Genomic DNA, 18,803 nt, shown 5'->3' on the forward strand with positions numbered 1-18,803 from the left:
GGGAATTAGTATTAAATAGTACCCTGGTAGTGCTAGTAAACCTTACCCCAAGATATTTGATAGACTTCTTAGCCTACAGGAAAGGAAACATTTGGTCTAATGTAGCCACCTCAGCATCCCTTAGGGTTTAGTGCTTCGGATTTTTTATAATTAACTTTTTAGTCTGAAATAGATTCTAAGGTTTTGAGATGAGCCATAGGCGCTGGAAGAGAGGAGTCCCAGTGCAAGAAGAACATTGTCTGCGTAGAGAGATTTTGTATTCCTAAGAGCTCAATTTAATTTTAACGGCCCCATCCAATTGCCGGATTGGTGAGGCCAAAGCTCTAGAAAGAGGTTAAAAAAGAGGGGAGAGCAGACACCCCTGGCTGGTGCCTCTTGTAAATTGAAGAGTTTTCAGGGAAGGCCATTGAATGCCATCCAAGCAGGTTATCGTAGTTCAAAAATATCATACTCAGAAAATGTGGCCTGAATCTCATCATCTCGGGGACGAGGCACAAGAATGATCATTCATCAGGCTGAAAGTCTTTTCTGCATCCAGCGACAAAAAAAAGGGAGGGAGTCATCTTAAGTCAGGCCTTTTTGACCATATGGATGACAGTCCTGATATTATGCATTTGGCATCCCTGAACAAACCCTATCTGGTCCAGGTGGACCACGTAGAAGAGAACCTCATTAAGGAGAGTATGCAAGATTTTAGTATAGAGGTTTACTTCAATATTCAGAAGTACTCTAGGGTGGTACGAGATGCACAACCAAGCATCCTTGCCGGGTTTAGGATGGACCAGAATAATTGCCTCACACATTTGTGTGGCTCCTGCACCTGTGCAGTAACTAAGCAGAGATATTAACTTGGAAGCCAATTTGTTTGCAGGAATGTTATAAAAGTGGGTTGTTAACCAATCTGAGCTTGGGGCTTTATTGAATTAATCGCCTTCTTGACTTCTTCCGGTTGTATAGGCTGATTTAGTCCCTCCCTTTGAATATCTGTAACTCAGGGAAGCCAGATCGCTTTTAGATAATCCAACTGTCGCATAAGGAACAGGCCCTCACAGAGTACAGGTTAGAATAAAAAAGGCCGAAATCATCTAATTTTTGTGAGTCCTCGACTTACTTCCCACCTTTAGTGGTGTAGATTTCTTGTATGAATTCCCTCTTCTGTTTGCCCCGCAGTGCCCTATCTAGTTGTGGGCCCACTTTATAAGCTCTTTTTTTCAGATTTAAGAGGACAAGTCCAGTCTTGCATGCGCAGCTGTTCCTCTAGCTGCTACCAGCTTGAGCATGGTCTGTGTTGTGGGGTTTCAGGCTCTGTCCTGTTCGAATGTCTGTGCTTCTAATTAATAGAGGTGATGCTGATTGGCCACAATAGCTATAAAACTGCCTGTGATCACTGGCGTAAAGGCTCTCAGACTCCCCCTATTGAGACTGTCCCACCTTCATTCAAAGCAACGTGCTTATCTATATGTTGACCCATTACATCCTGTGGTGCTGAGTTCTTACTAAGGAGGTGGGAAGGTGCCATCTCAAACAGCTCTCCCTAACCCCTAATTCCTATTGCACTCTGACCAGGGCATGGTCAGAGAAAGCAATCGCACCAATGTCTGCAGATCGACCCTCAGTCAGAAGAGCATCGCGGAGTAGAACATAATCAATACAGTAGTGCATCCAGTGGACATGCAAGTAGTATGTGTATTCTGTTTCTGTACAGTGCAACTCTTGCCATGCATCCCGCAAGCCTAGCTCTCTTCGGGTTTTCTTCAGTATTTTTTAAAGTGCGCCTTGTATAGCCCAGCTGCCCCACCTCTCTATCCTTCTCGGGATCTCATACTTCGTTAAGAACCCTTGTTAAGATAATCCCCACCTTTACTACTCCCACCAAGACTTCCAGGAATTGTAGAAGATATGTTTCCTGGGTGGTCTTAAAGACAAAATCAAAGGCCATAGTAATTTGACATCACTGTAGGGTCCTACTCACGCTCAGGTAGCAGACCTCCTTAACTGTCTGCATGTCTTTTTTCAATAGGTGAGTTTTTTGTAGACACACAGTGTCTAGTTGCCCGCCTCTAAGACTTTTTCAAATTTCTCCTCTCTTATTTGAGGCTTTTAGACCCTTAACATTGAAAGTGGTCAAATTTGTCATCTGGGCCTAAACGTAGGCCTGGATGGAATTTCAATTACGCCGGAGTAATTGGAGTAATTTCGGTAATTCCGTGTTACTCTTTGACACGGAATTACTGATAAAAACGACATTACACCCACTCAAGTAATTTGGGGAGGGGGGCGTGGCTTGGCGCCCGGCGAGGACGGCAGCGCGGATGTGAGCGCTCCCGGTCGCTCGGGGATTCCGCCGCTACCAACTCACCAATTCCACCTGCAAATCAGTTTTCCTTGAAGCGGAGACCACAGCCCACGAAGCGGTTCCGGGCGCAGGCTTCATTAAGCGCCGAGATGGTTGGTTTCAGCGAGAACGTAGCGGACGCGGCTGAGTGAGAGTCGCGCCCGCCATTTTGTTTCAGTCAGCGCGGACTGCGGCGCATTTCTCACCCGACCATGCGAGTTTCTTTACGACGCCTGGGCATTGTCAACTCCTTCTGGTGAGATTTTCTTCTGCACTTTTGTCTCAACGCTGAGCAAGTTTAATGCGAGCTGCTCTTCAATGAAGCCAAATGAGTTTTTTCAGCGTTCAGCATGTCTTGGCAGCCATTTTAAGTAAATCGAATCTCCTCTCCTCAAATATCCTGTTGGTGTTACTGGACTAAGTCACCTTTGTGCTGGAGGCGCTGTTTTTTCTCACGCTCCTATATTCTCAGGGCAGCTTTCAAATTGACTTTTACACGTTCTCCACATCCACCACCCATATATTCTTGATGCTTCTCACCTGAAGACCCCTTTCTGTCTCACACAGGGAACTGGCTGCAGCTCTACCCATCTTTGTGACTCTTTGGCGCTATTACATTCTGTGCAGTCTTCTGCTGTCTCTCAACAAGCAGTGCCTATCATCGGACTTTATCTTTCTTGTTTTTCCTTACCAACGATTCACTTCTATTTCACTTTTATGGATAAGAAGACATTCTCTCGGGCCCCCAAAAATCCGCGTCGTGTCTTCATCAAAAACTCCAAAGTCTTCTCTGCGTTGGCACACCTTGAGGCCTCTCAGAATCTTGTCACTCCAATGTCGCAGTCATCTGCGGAACGACCTATTCAATCTTCAGGGAAAATCACGACGAAACGTCTTAAAAAAGATCCTCCATCGCCAACGGGGTCCACATCGGCTGTCTCTATGGAGCTGTTATTGGAAGAGATTCGTGCTCTTAGGCCCTTCATGGAAGAAACCAATTCTAAGTTGCAAGTTCTTACCGACAATTGGGCCCAAATGGATGCCAGAGTGACTACAGTGGAACAATCTATCACTTCTCTCCAGGAGTCATCCTCCAAGGTATCACACATGCAATCTCAGATTTCCTCTCTCCAAAAACAAGTTGAAGAATTGGAAAATCGAAATAGGCGCAATAATCTCCGTCTTTACGGCCTGGCGGAGAACTGTGAGGGGACTGATCCTATTGCCTTCTTCAAATCATTTTTACCCAAGCTCCTTCATCTACCTGAAGATACTGCACTTAATATCCAGCGTGCGCACCGGTTGGGGCGCCCCCCTTCTACTTCCTCTCCTTCTTCACGGCCAAGAGGTGTCATCATGTACTTCTTGGAATACACTGACCTCCTCAAAGTTATTTCAGCAGCCCGTGCCACACCTCGACTGCAATGGTTAGGCTCTAACCTTTTCTTTGCACAGGATTACGCAAGAGCTACAGCTACTCGACGCAAGGCCTTCCTGGACATGCGACCAGAACTTCGCGCCATTGGAGCCAGATACGGTCTTTTCCACCCATGCCTATTCCGCGTGACCTACAACAACAAGACTACGACATATGAGGATCCTGTCCGTCTACGAAGCTTTTTGAATGCAACTCAAGCCTCCGATATGGACTTCTCCAGCTCATCAACAGCCTTTCCGCCATGATTTCTATGTGTTACAACTTGCAATTTCAGTTAATTTGCATGCTTGTCGTGCAAGGTTAAACGTCTTTTTGCTTGTTCTTGTTATGATCTCAGGCGGCTCTTGTTCTCATGTTCCCCTGTTCTCCCCCTCATTTCCCATCGTATTTCTTCTCTCCATGTTCATTACTTAGTATTGTTTACTGCCGCCTGTTTATGTACCTTTTTGCTACTCATTATTGCCTTGCTCCCACCCTCTTTCATGCGTCTCACTCATTATTGTCTTTCCTCCCTTCTCCTTGCAGGTTTTACCATATGTTTGGCGTCATTCCCCCGACCTGTTGGTTCGTTTGCATCGGGCGCTTGCTTCCTTTGCCTGGTGCTCCCCCCTCACTCATCTCCTCGCGTACCCTTTCCCTGGTGCTCAATCCTCCCCATCTCTACCCTCCGTAAGTATGTTCTCCCTTTCCTCCCAGATGTTCATTTTCCTCCTTGTATCTTGTTTGCTTTTATGTCTCCCAATTTTCTCGGTTTTACAGGTGTCTCTTCTTCTTAGTTCTCGAATACTCTTCTTTTGTTGTCTTATATCTATTATTCTGCCTACTTCTTGGACTACCTCATCCTCTCCTCTACACAACTCGCTTCTACTTTTCTTTTCCTCACCCTATTTCTTCTTCCTTCATCCTTTTACTCTCTATTATACTGTTCTGCTTCTTATTGACTCTCTTATTCTTCTTGGCTTTTTAATTCTTTGGGTCTCTTTTGCACTCCCTTCTCTCTTTCTGATCTTCTTTTTTTTCTTTGACATGATGTGTCCCTGGACCACCTTCTCATTTTTTCCGCATCTTCTTTTTCAGTACTTTTTTATTCTCTTCTTTTCCTTCTCTTTTTTTTTCTTCTTCTTTGATATGATATGTCTCTTAAAATAATCACTTGGAATGTTAAGGGCGTCAACTCCCCCATCAAACGACAAAGAATCTTGTCTCATCTTTCTCGTTTAAATGTGGACATTGCTTTTTTACAAGAAACCCATCTGTCTGCTGAAGAATCTGTTAAGCTGAAAAGAAGCTGGGTGGGTGATGTTTATTTTTCCCCTGGGGATGGTAAACGCAATGGAGTTGCTATCCTTTGTCACAAAGCTCTTTCTCCTTCTATGATTGCTCAAGAGTCGGATGCTGAGGGCCGCTGGACTTATGTTAAACTCTCTATTAGGAATGTTCCAGTTTCTCTCCTAAATGTATATGCCCCTACCACTGGTGATCCCACTTTCTGGCATTCATTTTCCCAACATGTCACCAGATTCATGGATGATAATTTTATTTTAGCGGGAGACTGCAATCAGCCCTTGGATCCCTTTTTAGACAGGAACTCCAAAGCACATTTTATTCCTAATAAACCTCACAAATCCTTTTCCCACACCATCTCCCAACATAAACTCACCGATGCTTGGCGTCTTTGTAATCCGAATCTCCAAGAATTTACCTTCTACTCCCCATGTCATCATTCCCAATCTCGAATTGACTACATTTTTGTTACTCACAATATTGCCCAAACTCTCTCTTATGCGGAAATAGGTCCAATTTTACTTTCTGACCATGCCCCTACATTAGTTCAATTGAATCTCTTACCCAAATTAACAGGTCCTAAACGTTGGCGTTTCAACAATTCTCTTCTCCTCGACCCCAAATTTACTACCGCCTTCACCTCTTTCTCCCATGAATTCTTTGCCCTAAACGATGACTCTCCTGTTCCCAAACATACTATTTGGGATGCCTTTAAAGCAGCAGCGAGGGACTTTATCATTAGCTTTGTTGCTAAAAAACGTAGAGCTGCTCGAGAAGCTACTAAAACCATCCTTCTAGACATTAAGAAACTGGAGCATTCTTATTTTACCTCCCGTTCACAGCCAACTCTGACCGCCCTCATCAGCGCTAAGATGAAATTTAACAAAAAATCCACTGATGATGCATCACTATATTTATTAAAATCTAGCGCCAAGTTCTATGGAGGCAAAAATAAGGCTGGCAAGATCTTAGCCAATTATTTAAAGGTGAAACATAACAAACTAAACATTGAATCTATCTACGACAATGACTTAAACCTTAAACACACAGACGCAGACATTCTCACTGCATTCTCTACTTTCTATAAGACCTTATATTCTTCTGAAACTCAACCATCCTCCCATTCACTGGACACTTTTTTTTCCACCATCCAAAAGCCATCACATTTTCCACTTGACCTTTCTCAATTAGAACACGATGTATCCCAAAAAGAATTACTCAAAGCACTTCAAGCCCTCCAAAAAGACAAAGCCCCTGGGCCCGACGGCTTTACGGTAGAATTCTTTCTTCACTTTTCTAAGCTTCTCATACCCAGACTCCATTCCCTTATTGGCACCTTCCTTTCCTTGGGTTCCTCCTATGGCTCCTTTTCAGACGCTCATATCTGCCTCATACCCAAGGAGGGGAAGGATCCTCAATACTGCAAGAATTACAGGCCGATTTCTCTGGTCAATATTGATTACAAAATTTTTGCAAAATCCCTCGCAGCTCGACTCGACCTTCTTCTTCCAGACTTATTGGGTGAAGAACAGTCCGGCTTTGTCAAAGGCCGATTTATTACTGATAACACAAGACTCCTCTTTAACATTCTCTCTAAATCTCGCCCTTTACCTCACCCTCTTGCGGCCATTGCTTTGGACGCTGAAAAAGCGTTTGATAGAGTTGAGTGGACTTACTTGTTTCATACCCTCCAGTGGTTCGGTTTTGGCCCTGTTTTTATGTCTTTAATTTCGCTACTTTATTCTAACCCACGCGCAGCGGTTTGTGCTAATGGTCAACTTTCTTCATTTTTTGCTTTAAACAGAGGCGTTCGTCAAGGATGTCCCCTGTCTCCCTTTCTTTTTAATTTAGCGTTAGAACCCTTCCTCTCCAAGCTTCGTCAAAATTCCTCTATCCATGGCTACCAACTACCAGATTCCCACATCAAACTGGCTGCTTATGCGGATGACATTCTGTTATTTGTCTCCAACCCCTCTGTCTCCATTCCTGCTTTTCTTACTGAAGTTCACGCTTATTCCCAAATCTCTGGTTACAAACTTAATAATGATAAATGCGAGATCCTTCCTTTAACCAAATTTACATTCAAGCCAGATTTTGCTGCCTCCAACTTCACATGGAAACCTTCCCATATCAAGTACCTTGGAATGCATGTTGCCCCCACCATCCCAGATACTGTTTCCTTGTGTATGTCCAAATGTGTTCAAAAATTGATAGATCTCACGTCCAAATGGCACCCCCTTTACCTCTCCTGGTGGGGCCGTTTGGACACTATAAAAATGATGCTGTCTCCCATTGTTTTATACACACTCTCTAATATTCCGGTCCCTATCCCATCCAAATTTTTTAAACAGATCAACTCCATTTTAACCTCCTTTCTCTGGAACAAAAAGAAACCACGAATGTCCTTGGCACGCTTGATTCGTCCTAAATCAGAAGGTGGGGTCAACTTCCCTGACTTCCCAGCCTATCACAAGGCGTTCCAATTGAGACAAGCCTCTTTTTGGCTCCAGGATCCTGATACTCCATGTCCATTATGGGCCAAACTTGAACGCCTTCTTCTATCCCCCTTCTCTTTTTCCGAATACCTCTCCTTCTCTCGCAAACCTACATCTGTTTCTACCCCGATTCATAAGTTTACCACAAAAATACTCCTCTCCTCCTCTCATTCACCCCCTACCACTATTGCCGATTTCCTATCCTCCCCCATATGGCATAATACCTCCTTACTCATCCGAGACAGACCCTTTTTCTGGAAATCTTGGCACACTCGGGGTCTGCAATGGATTTCCCAACTTTTTTCCGACGCTTCTTTCTTACCTTTTCATGAACTTCGTATCCTCTATGACTTACCCACCTCCTTCGCACGCAAATATCACTCGCTTAAAAATGCAGTTCTATCGAAATATGATCTCCTCGCTCAACCCAACCCTCCTTCTTCCTCACCCACACCCGCTATCTCGCTCCACTCCTTTTTACGCACTGCACCAAAGGCTACTATTATTTATAAATACCTCCACGCTACTAGGACTCCAAGACCTAAATCCAAAGTCGAGGAATCCTGGGAGCATGACTTGTCTGTATCTTGGTCAGTTCCCTTCTGGGACAAAATCTGGATCAAACTCCGCAAATCTTCAAGAGCAGCAACACTCACTCAGACTTTATTCTTTATTTACAATAGACTCCTCTTCACACCCTCTGACCTACACAAACGCTTTCCCAATACTCCTCACACATGCTGGTCTTGCTCCTCTCCGCAAGCTGACTTATTCCACATGTTATTTTTATGCACTCACGTTCATAGTTTTTGGTTACAGGTATGGGCTCAACTTAATGTGATTTTTCATACTTCCATCCCTTTCTCCCACACGCATATTTTTATGGGTAGCCTCTCCTCTTGCTGGGATGATGTTGACTTAAAACCCCAGATTATTGACCTTTTACTTGCTGCTGCTTTCCAACAAATAACAGTTAACTGGAAGGATTTCTCCAAAATTTCTTTCAAAGCATGGTGGTTTAATGTCTGCCATAACCACAGACTCGATACCACTCATGTTTTCCCGGCATGTTTGGCTGTTAAACGCATGGACTTATGGACTCCAGTTACACTTTATTTGGACTCTTGCAGTAAACGTCTGTTTCATCCACTGCCCTCACAACAAGAAGTTCCCAAACCCCCCTGAACGCTCGATACATTCCATATATCCTTCATTGTATCACTCTCTTAATTTTTCTAAATGATTTTATGATTGCCATATTTTACGCTCATGCATGTTTCCGTTCTCTCTTCCTTATTTTTCATTTTGTACCCATATTTCTTTTTTATTGCAAATGCATTTGTACGTTTATGTCCTTTTAAGAGTCTTTAACTTTGTATTCCATTGTATTTTGTTTTGACACCTGTCTTTATCTTTTTATTATTATCAAATAAAATCCTTTTGAACTTAAAAAAAGTAATTTGGGGAGGAAAAACTCCTACTACCAGAGCACAATTCGTGAGCACGAGCGACTGCTCGCACAGCTGTTCATGTTCTGTTTCATTTAGCGTTATTTTCTTAGCGCAAAATGGAATCTTATGTCTGTTTAAGAAGCAAGAGTGTATTTTGCACTAAGAAACACAACTAGAGCTAGATTCTGGGCAGAAATTGGGGGACAATCTTACCCCAAGTTCATATTTAGCAAGCATCTGCTCGTCATTTGTGTTTTGCTGCATTTAACTCTATTTTTTAGCGCAAAATGTATCCTCTAGTCCATTTTGGATGCGAGGGAGCATTTTTTTTTTGCTAAGAAAATAATGCTAAATACAGAATGGCTGTTCTCACATACTTCTGTGTAATCTCTCAGGCTTTTTGGGTAATTCCGTGTGATTACCCTACATGGAATTACGCGTGTTATGTCCACCCATAGTTAAAATAAAGAAGGTTATAGGTGTAATCATAGGAAGATGGCAATGGTATGATATATGGTTGAATGAGCTCCCCCTCTCCAGAATATCCAAACCAAACAAGTAAGTAACCAACAAAATACAATACAGGAGGAATATCAGTTCCTCCGGAATGACAGCAGGCTGGGGTCTAATTCAGCCCTTGCTGGCACTGGATGTGGAACAAGGTACCCAGGCCCTCCATCCAAAAGCCCCCATCTGGAACAGTTCCCACCTTGGGCCAGCTACCGGATCCATAAAAGGCAACTTGGACTGCCCCTTCCCTCAGCCTCTCCAAGGACCTCCAGCATGTCTGTGTACTCTATTCTGTCAGTGTCATTCCCGGGAGACCTAGACATCCTAAACTATTCCAGCATAAAGCAGGGAACCCGAAAAAGAGAAAAGAGACCAGGATCAAAAGACAAAATAAATACTGTTGCCAACGTGCACTCAGCTGTCATCTGTTAATGGGAACTGTAGTTCAATCAAACTACTCGTACAACTGTGCTTCCACAGCCAATACACTGTGTCCAATGGCGTCAGAGTAATAATGTGAACAAGTGTGCAGGAGGAGCACCCCTTCCTGCTAGCTGGAGCACAGTTCAAGTAACAACAGGGTTGTTATCAATTGTGTAAACACTGTTTTTATGCAGATTCATACTCTTAAGTCAGGTTCATGTTTACACTTTGGGATATTTAATGTTCATTCCAATCCTTGTGAACATATTATACAATCCATGGAGAACAATCCTTTTGAATCCATAACAAGATCAAAACCCAATGCATTGCAGGTCGAACCAAGACCCTTCATCAGGGGGTCATTATACAAGACTCTACAAAATAAAATGAGAACAAGAGATTATTCGTCATACAGTCCACTAAATTGCACTTTAAAACAAATATATGTAGAAAAATTAAGAGTGAGAAAAGATTGTTACGCCGATTGGCTACAAATCAAAATATAGGTAATGCTTAATTGTAGAAATACTGGTGAAATGCTGTGGCTTTTGTTATTAGAGCTCCTGCTGCTGTATCAAAGGTAAAAAAATAAGATGAAAGACCTTCTAGTTCCCGACTGAAAGCTCACATTATTGCCAATTACTCAGTGATTGCCTACCGAAGTGAATTATTCAAATGTGAATGATGAATGTGTCCAACCTTCATATAAAGGTTCCAAGAAGTGAACAAACTCACCCAAAAACTGTGTAAGTTATTATTCCCCTATCAATAGTATGGTCTATAAAACAGAAGTGAAACAAACATGCAAGCGGCACATCTCAATCTTACCGAAGTGCCTCCGGCACTCTAACCGCGTTGTGCGGCGGTGAATGTGTGACGGGAGTTCATGTGATTGTTATAACGACGCAGGCTCATTGAAACATATGAAACAAACAGTGTTGAATTGTGAGAGAAAGGTCTGAATAAAGTTTAGGGGTTAGGTGTAGAGGGCGGTTACATCAATGTAACCGCCCTCTACACTTCCATACCACATCTTGAAGGCCTAGAAGCCACAGAATGGGCTTTACAGCGTGGCCCTTCAATTGACTCCACACATTTGCATCAATATTCTGTGTTGGTTAGTTGTCTTAGTTCCCTCGTGGCACAGTCTATGAGGCAGTGTCCAAAACAGGCAGGCCTGGCAGGCGGGCGGCCTGTAGTCTATCCAGCACATGATGGTACTCGCCTTTAAGCTCAAATGAGAGACCCAAAGGTTATGTCCATCTACATCTGAATCCGTAGTCTCTTAAGTTGCAAAACTTATCGCTGAGTGAGCTGCGTTTTGATTGACAAAATCCTAGGCTCAGGCCAAAGTGACCTCAGTTGCTTTGGCCGAATGCCCTCTCGCTCTCACTTGCACAACTCCAAAGAGCTCTACACTTGCCTCCTGCCATCATATTGATATAAGACTCCATCTAGTGCTCAGGGCAACTCAAACCAGTAATGAGCTGCTGTATTGTGGGACCCGAGTTCTGCTGCCACCTTCCACATTAACACCTTTGTAATAGTGTCCATGGTTCATATGTGTTGCCAATCAGGTACCATGGGCTTTCGTTAGGACCCGGGGCAAGGAGAGCACCATCCAGTCAATCTAAGCCCCTCTTGGGGCACAGGGGCTTCCTTTGGTTCCAGAAACCACCTCCTATGGCTTACAGCATCTAGCAGGCCTGTGCTCGGGGTCATTCACTTGGAGACTTCTTAACTCCTTACGATAGGCCTGCTTCACAGTGAGACCCGCTTCAGTTTCGGTACATCTCTGGCAAGCTGGCACCCATTGTTCACAGGCCGTGTCCTCAGCCTTGGTTCATCACCAGGTTAGTCAAACAGGGCAGACAGTATAGGGTGTCTTCTGAAGCCGACATGCAGTGTGGTGCAGGCAGGTTGTCCCCCGCACCACTCCCAGCCTCGCTGTCACATGGCCTAGGACTAGGCCATAGCTGAAGCTGAAGTCTGCAGGGGCTCCCGCTCTGCGTTCATGGCAACGGATCTCAAATCTGCTGCTCAGGCAAATCTAGCTAATGCCTATTCCCAGGCATAACTCGACGCCTCCACCAGATCAGAGAGACGGCCCAAAAGACCTGGCAAGGCCTGAAGCCAAGGCAGAGAGAGTCCTGCTACTCCGCCATCTTGTTCACGCCCCCCAATCCTTCCCCAATTTTGAAACATAAAGAGAAGAAAAAGAGCAACAAGGTTTGTAATAGCTACTTGCATTTGCAATTGTATACAAACCATTAATACACACTGAGCTTGAAAGTGAAGTAAAAAGCATTGGACTTGTAGGTACAGAGGCCTGTCTGATACTTCACGGGAGAGAGGTAACCTGTGTGGTAATACATTTGGCCCAAAATATCAGAACTTGCACATGAAGGCACTATAGATCTATTGATGTATGCACATAAATCAATTAATATGACAAATAATAGGACTTGTAGCATACAGTGCAGCCCTGAAATAATTAGAAAAACAGTGCGAGAAATGATAGGACCATGAACTGCAGAAACAAATAGGTATGTCAGCCTTGAAAATGTTGAACATCAGAGAACCAAATGAGTTAAATAATTAATGCATATCTATAGCTTCAATTCTTCAGGCTTCCTCCAACTTATCAGTGGACTTACTCAAGATAGTCATCGGTTTTTGCCATGCTGCCACGGTAGAAATAGGTATCTGTCCCAGATTTGATGAAACAACCTGTCCGATTTTTTTTCCACCGAAATTTCGGAAGAGTTTAAAGTCGAGGCTAAGACAGCCCCAGAACCAAAGTCCCACTCCCAGGATGTGCATGTGGCCACTACGTCCGAGTTCCCTCTGATAAGCTGGAGAAGATTAACCACCATGTCATCCCTAAAATCATGATCACCTAATGATCCATACCCAATGTACTCTTTAACAGGATCATTTCTCCAACAGGAGCTCCCCTCCAAGTGGCCATGAGGGTTGGGTTGGTGACAAAAACGGATTGACATGGCTGAGTTAAAAAAAACTTCAGACGGATCACAAAAATACCAGCTGTGACAAAAGTTATGGGCAAACATTTGGCTAGCTGGCTATTGAGATATCTGCAAGAGGAGGAGCTTTTGGATAAAGGGCAACCTGGATTCTGACTTAGGCATACTACAGAAGCAGTGCTATCAGCAGTCCATGAACGGCTCTTGGTTTGGCAAGATGAAGGACCATGGGTGGGATGCTGTTCTTGGTCCTCTCAGCGGCATTCGATAACGTTCACCCTAACATTCTCCTGGACCATCTACACATTTGCCGTGGTTGCGGGGCAAGCATTATCATGATTTGCCACCTTTTATACCAACAGTTGCAATGTGTAGTGCTTCTGCCAATTTCGCTCTGCTGAGACCTCACTGTCCTGCTACGTCCCCAGGGGTTTGCAGTGTCTCCCTTTATGTCCATCTTGAATATCCAGCCTCTCTGTGGACTCATCGGTTTCTTTTCTCTTTCCTATGCAGGTGACATGCAGCTGCTTCTCAAATATGATCAGCTTTTTTCAAAGTCCATCAGATGCTGAAAGAGTGACTTTTTAGCATTGGATGTCCTGGAATTTTTTTTCAAACTTAATGTTGACAAGACTTATGTGTTGGAGGCGATTCGGAGCTTTAATCTCCCGCGCTCTGCCTGGCCAGCGTGGTGCACCCCTGGTCCCTGTGATAATAGTTAGGATTTTTTTTTTGGGGGGGGGGGGAGAGGGGAAATCGGAGTCCTGCCTGGTCACTATAATTTTTCTGTCTAACCCACGTTTGGTCCACATGGTTGCCTTACTAAAGACCTTAAGGTAAAACCTACCATTTCCTCACTATGGATATGTTCAGTTGATGGCTGTCTGTGCTGTAGCCCAGTTGGGTTGCCGTAATTCCGTCCATCTGGGCTTAAAGAAGCACACAATAGTTAGGCCACCATGGGGTAAACAACCTTTACAACGCAACTTTTACATCGCAGAGCCTTTACAACGCAACCATTACAATGCAAACTATTACAACGCATTGCTCGGGGGGCGCTCTAGGATAGGGAATAGGTTAATTTACTATCCAATAACCTTCCCTAGTGTCCACGGGGACCGGAGTTGGGATAGTAAATTAAACTATTCACTATCCAGCACCCAAAAGCACTATGCGTTGTAATGGACTGCATTGTAATACTTGCGTTGTAAAGGCATGCAATGTAAAAGCATGCGTTGTAATGTCATACATCCCCGCCATGGCTGTAGTACATGGCTGTGAGGGTGGCGATGGGGCTTAGGACGTTTGACAATGTTTCTGAAACTGCAGCCTCAAAAACAAAGAATGATGTTGAAGATGCTCTGCCTGGTACACAGGTCTTTCTAGAATACCAGCTATGCTTTTCTTTCTTGCAATGTGACTCCTTGCTGACCTTTATGGTCCAGTGCTGCTTTCATGGCCATACTCCAGGGCGTGGAGCATTCTGGGTATTGTGACCCACGTTCTGGGATGAGTTGCCTGTCCTGCTGTGGACTGCCACAAACATCTCTGCCTTAAACATGCAGTCGACTCCCCTAATGCTCTCAGTCATAGTTCTCTAGTGTTTGCTCGGTCTTTGTGCAGGCCGAGGTCTCACTTGGCCTTGTTGTTGTCTCTGTGATTTATTACTGTTTTTCTCTAGGGTCGGTTTCTGTTCCTAACTCCACATGCCCTGGTGTATGTGTGCTTATTAAATAATAATAATAAATGGACATCATAGAGTTCATCATTTCAGTTTCACAATGCAATGTAAAATAAAACGCCTCGAGTAATAAAAGGTATTTTTATGCATTAAAAATGACAAGCCTGAAACAATGTTATGATAATTAAACATAATTTCTGAGTTGTATAGATGAAGTGGATATACATTGGATGCCTGTTAGGCCTTTGAAAAATAGTGGTCTGGTTAAAGTGAAGATCATTTTTCATATTACAGATTTTGCATTTATAATGACATTAATATGTGTACCAGTACTTAATTTGTAAAATAATTAGTGCCTGGGCCCTGACCAGGAGGCCAGTGCAGCTTTAACTACCCATTGCCCCGCCATCACTGCCAATGACGGCACCAAAACAACTACGAACCATCTCTCTCTCCTGCAAATGTGACAGTTCAGATGATTCCAGTTCCCCAAATCTAAAGGAATGGCTGGGGAGGCAGGTATTAGTATTTTTTAATGTGTATTGTATTCATAAAAACCGTTGTTCTGCTAATCTCTAAATTAGATGAGCATCGCCATCATGTGCTTACATGATGTAGATTGATTGATTTGAATTTACTAAATGCATTCATGTATTGATTAATAACTAATTTGATGGTATTTAATCTGTAATCCTGTTAACTCTTTAATAAATCTTTATGGTTTGAAACCTAACTATTCTCATTCTTCTTTGTGGAGCCTAATTTCCTTCAGGTTATTTAAATGTAAATGACTTGATTACTAGCCTCAGCTGTGAATCTCAGAGTTCGCTTTATGGGTCCCGAATTTTCACAGAGAAAAGTGCTCCATCAAAAGCCCTGTCTTAGGTTGGAAGAAACATGGTGACGAACAGGTGTTCGCATAGGAGTCACAAAGAAAGGGGGGTCAAGCTGCGGATGAAGAGGGCCACTTTACACTTGGGCTCCTGCGCACCATGGGGCGTCAGGGGGTCTTGAAACATATTCCAGTGGCAGCCGTCCATCCAGATACCCTGACCGGATAGGTGAATCCCCGGAGAGAGCCGACTTCCTTTTCAGGGACCCACACCTGCCGGGAGGCTGAGAGATGCTTTGTGCGGACGTATGTGCATCTCCTGCCACTCAGCCAGTCTTGGGGCCCGCAAGGTATAAGGAACCAACGAGACAGATGAAAGATCAATGGAGAAGGCCCGGCTACCTTCAGGGACCTAGCCACAGAAAGAAATTTAGCAGTGCGACATGCGGTCCTGAACGTGTTGCATGTCTGCCTCCTGGCAAACAGCAGCAGGATCCGGCCAGAATGGGCATGCAGGTCTGAACGACCTCAAAACCCACTACAAACCAGCTCAGACTATGCACCGTGGGATTGCAGGGGATAAGAAATAAGGGGACCCCCCTTTACCCTCCTTAACTGTTGGCTCCTTCGAGATGCATCGTGTGGCACTCCACCCTGACAAGGCCTACGAACAGCAGAGGCGACCTACATCCCACAAGAAGCATGCCCACGCCAGTACAGCGGACCTGGAGGCTGGATTCTCTCCAAACCTTCAAACACCGCATGTAGACAGGAATAAGTACGCAGGTGTTGACAACGTTCACTACGGAGCACCAGCCGTCTGACCCAACATATCCCGGACACGAGGCCCTCCATATTCACGTGCCGCGACGGTCTGCAGCCTTGAATTTAGCACTAATCTACCATTGCAGTCCCAAACGCTCTGGGGCTGATCCATATGCCGCCTAAGTAGGCGACGGGCTAGTCTTTAAACAAGGTCTCGGACTTCTTACCGAATTCTGAAAAACGATCTACACTTCGATGAGACACAGGCGCAGCAACAATGACCCTCAAAAAGCGGATCGCCTGAACATGCTCAAGGACTACAAAGCTGAACTACGCAGTAACATCAGTCGCGACATCAAATCCTCAATGGATCATCTACGTTCGGCCTGGTCGCAGCGGTGTCGTCCCTGCAGCAAGATGTGAATTCGGTGGGCACCAGGGTCCTTGACCTCGTGACGCAACACCAGGACCGCGATCTATAGTCCACCAGGTCCATGGGAACTTCCTGCCGACCTACCTTTCTGCCTTCACCTGTCCTGGCCCTAATCCCCACCCTGTTTATTGCCTCGCTCTACTCCACTCCACTTTCCTGTTGCTGACCTCTGCCTTCACCTGTCCTGGCCTTTAGTCCCCACTCTGTCTATCTGTGAATTTTTCCCTCGTCATTTGAGATCTAGCTACTTTGTCTGATGCCCAGTCGGTCTTCAGCCAAACTTCCTTTCGTGTCTCCTGTCGTCTCTTCCCGCATCCACCCTCGATTTTTGTCTCTCCTTCTCTCCTCTCCCAATGTATTGAGACTGAACTATTTTATCGAATGCCCGATGGAGCTACCTGGTTTAGCTATAGGGGAGATGGACCGTGGACTCCCTCCTTGGTCGTCACCTACCCAGTCGCCGTTAGACAGACCTCATTTCGTCTCTCCCTGTTGTCTCTTCCCCTATCCCCCCTTTCTCTCCTTCCATGCCCCCTCCCCTCCCCTCTAGGCTCCATTTTTCCATTTATTTTGCCCTCCTTGTTCCTTTAATTGTTTTTCCCATTGAGACCGAGCTATTTGGCCAATGCCCGGTGGAGCTACCTGATAGCTATAGAAGAGATGGGTTTTGGGACTTCCCCTCGACCGTCACCTACCCAGCCTGACTTTGGACAGACTTTCCTTTCGTCTCTCTGCATTATCTCCCTCCTATCCCTTTACCGTCCCCCCCTTCCCCTCGACACTTCAATTATCTCCTCTTCTATGTCTCTTGCAATTGTTTGTCAAGCAACTGATGTAAATTGGAACTGATGTAATCTTGTAATTGTAATTTTTGTGGAACCTCATGTAAAGCGCACTGATACCTCTGTGTCTAGCCAGCGCTATATAAAACTCTTGAATAAAATATTTGATCCTTGTGGAAGCCCCACTTGACATTAACCATGCTAGCAATAGTGTTCTGGGAGCATGCACTCTGCCCACTATACCCCCCACTCCATGTCGGACACCGGTGCAGACACTCTGCCTCTAATCTAGAACGTCACCAGCCAACAATGCTCTTTCTGACCCTCTGGCCCCGGCCGGTGACCTCAGCAGGAGACTCCTGACTGAATATTCGCAGACAGGAGTTGTGCCCTTTCTCCCTCCATGTACTAGACAGAGGACTGCAGGAACTGTGACACAGGTGACCGGTAACCCGTGTGCCAGGGAGCAGATACTTATGGTGAGGGACCCTTTAGTGTGGTAAACCATAAGGGACTGATACTGCCCTTCGCCCGTCCCAATCTGCAGTATGGAGCGGGCCTAGTCCCTGCGTGTATACCTGCTACCGCCTTTGTGGCACCCTGCCAGCCAAACTCCCTCCCCCTTACCCATGCCCTTTGGTTTGGCTGGCGTCCGAGGCATCTGGGAAGCTATCCCACCAATTTCTCATCACAAAAATTGTGGGGCAATAAATTACCTGCTACACAGATGGCTAGCCATCAAGAAATCACATTGGTTCTAATCCTCAAAGAAATCACTGCAGCTGGGCACAGACAGAAATGATGGACACTAAAATCACAGACGTCACCACAGACACAAAATCCATCTGAATGAAGATCAGAGCCTTCCAGCGCCAAATGAAAGGCATTTAATTTGGACAATTGTCTCATAAAATTAGAACCTTGGATGGCCCACTCTGACTCAGAACTCTGGTGCCTCCAACACAAAGTCATTGATCTGGAGGACTGGAGCTGTAGAGATAATGTCCTCTTCTTTGGCCTCTCCAAACATGTGGAATGGGAAGATATGAGGGGCTTCCTCTGTGATTGGATTCCCCTGATCATGGGCCTCACCTTCACACTATCACTAGAGCTACAGAGGGCCCACCACATATGGTCTAGCAGAAAGGATACTTGACAGCGCTCGACCGATCATCTCATGCTTCCTCCAACATAAGCAGGCCCACCAGGTTTTAGCTGCAGACAATACAAATGTACCTTATGACTATGAGGGTCAATCTATATGGGGGCTGACTTTTCCAGAGAGACAATTAGAAAAGGAGAGACTATGAAAAAAAAAACCATAAAATAAGGGCTTTTCAAACCCGCAAGCATATGGATCCAAGGACTTTCCCAAACCAGGGGATCT

General features: G+C 44.8%; 1 protein-coding gene across 4 annotated transcripts in view; it reads right to left on the minus strand.

Annotated features, from left to right (window-relative positions):
• The window catches only part of FES (FES proto-oncogene, tyrosine kinase), a 498,639-nt gene that overhangs the window by 404,614 nt on the left and 75,222 nt on the right, over positions 1–18,803 (minus strand). The gene's annotated exons all lie outside the window — the stretch shown is intronic.

Source organism: Lissotriton helveticus, chromosome 3_1 (genome assembly GCF_964261635.1).
Source record: "Lissotriton helveticus chromosome 3_1, aLisHel1.1, whole genome shotgun sequence".
In the NCBI taxonomy this organism is placed as follows: domain Eukaryota; kingdom Metazoa; phylum Chordata; class Amphibia; order Caudata; family Salamandridae; genus Lissotriton; species Lissotriton helveticus.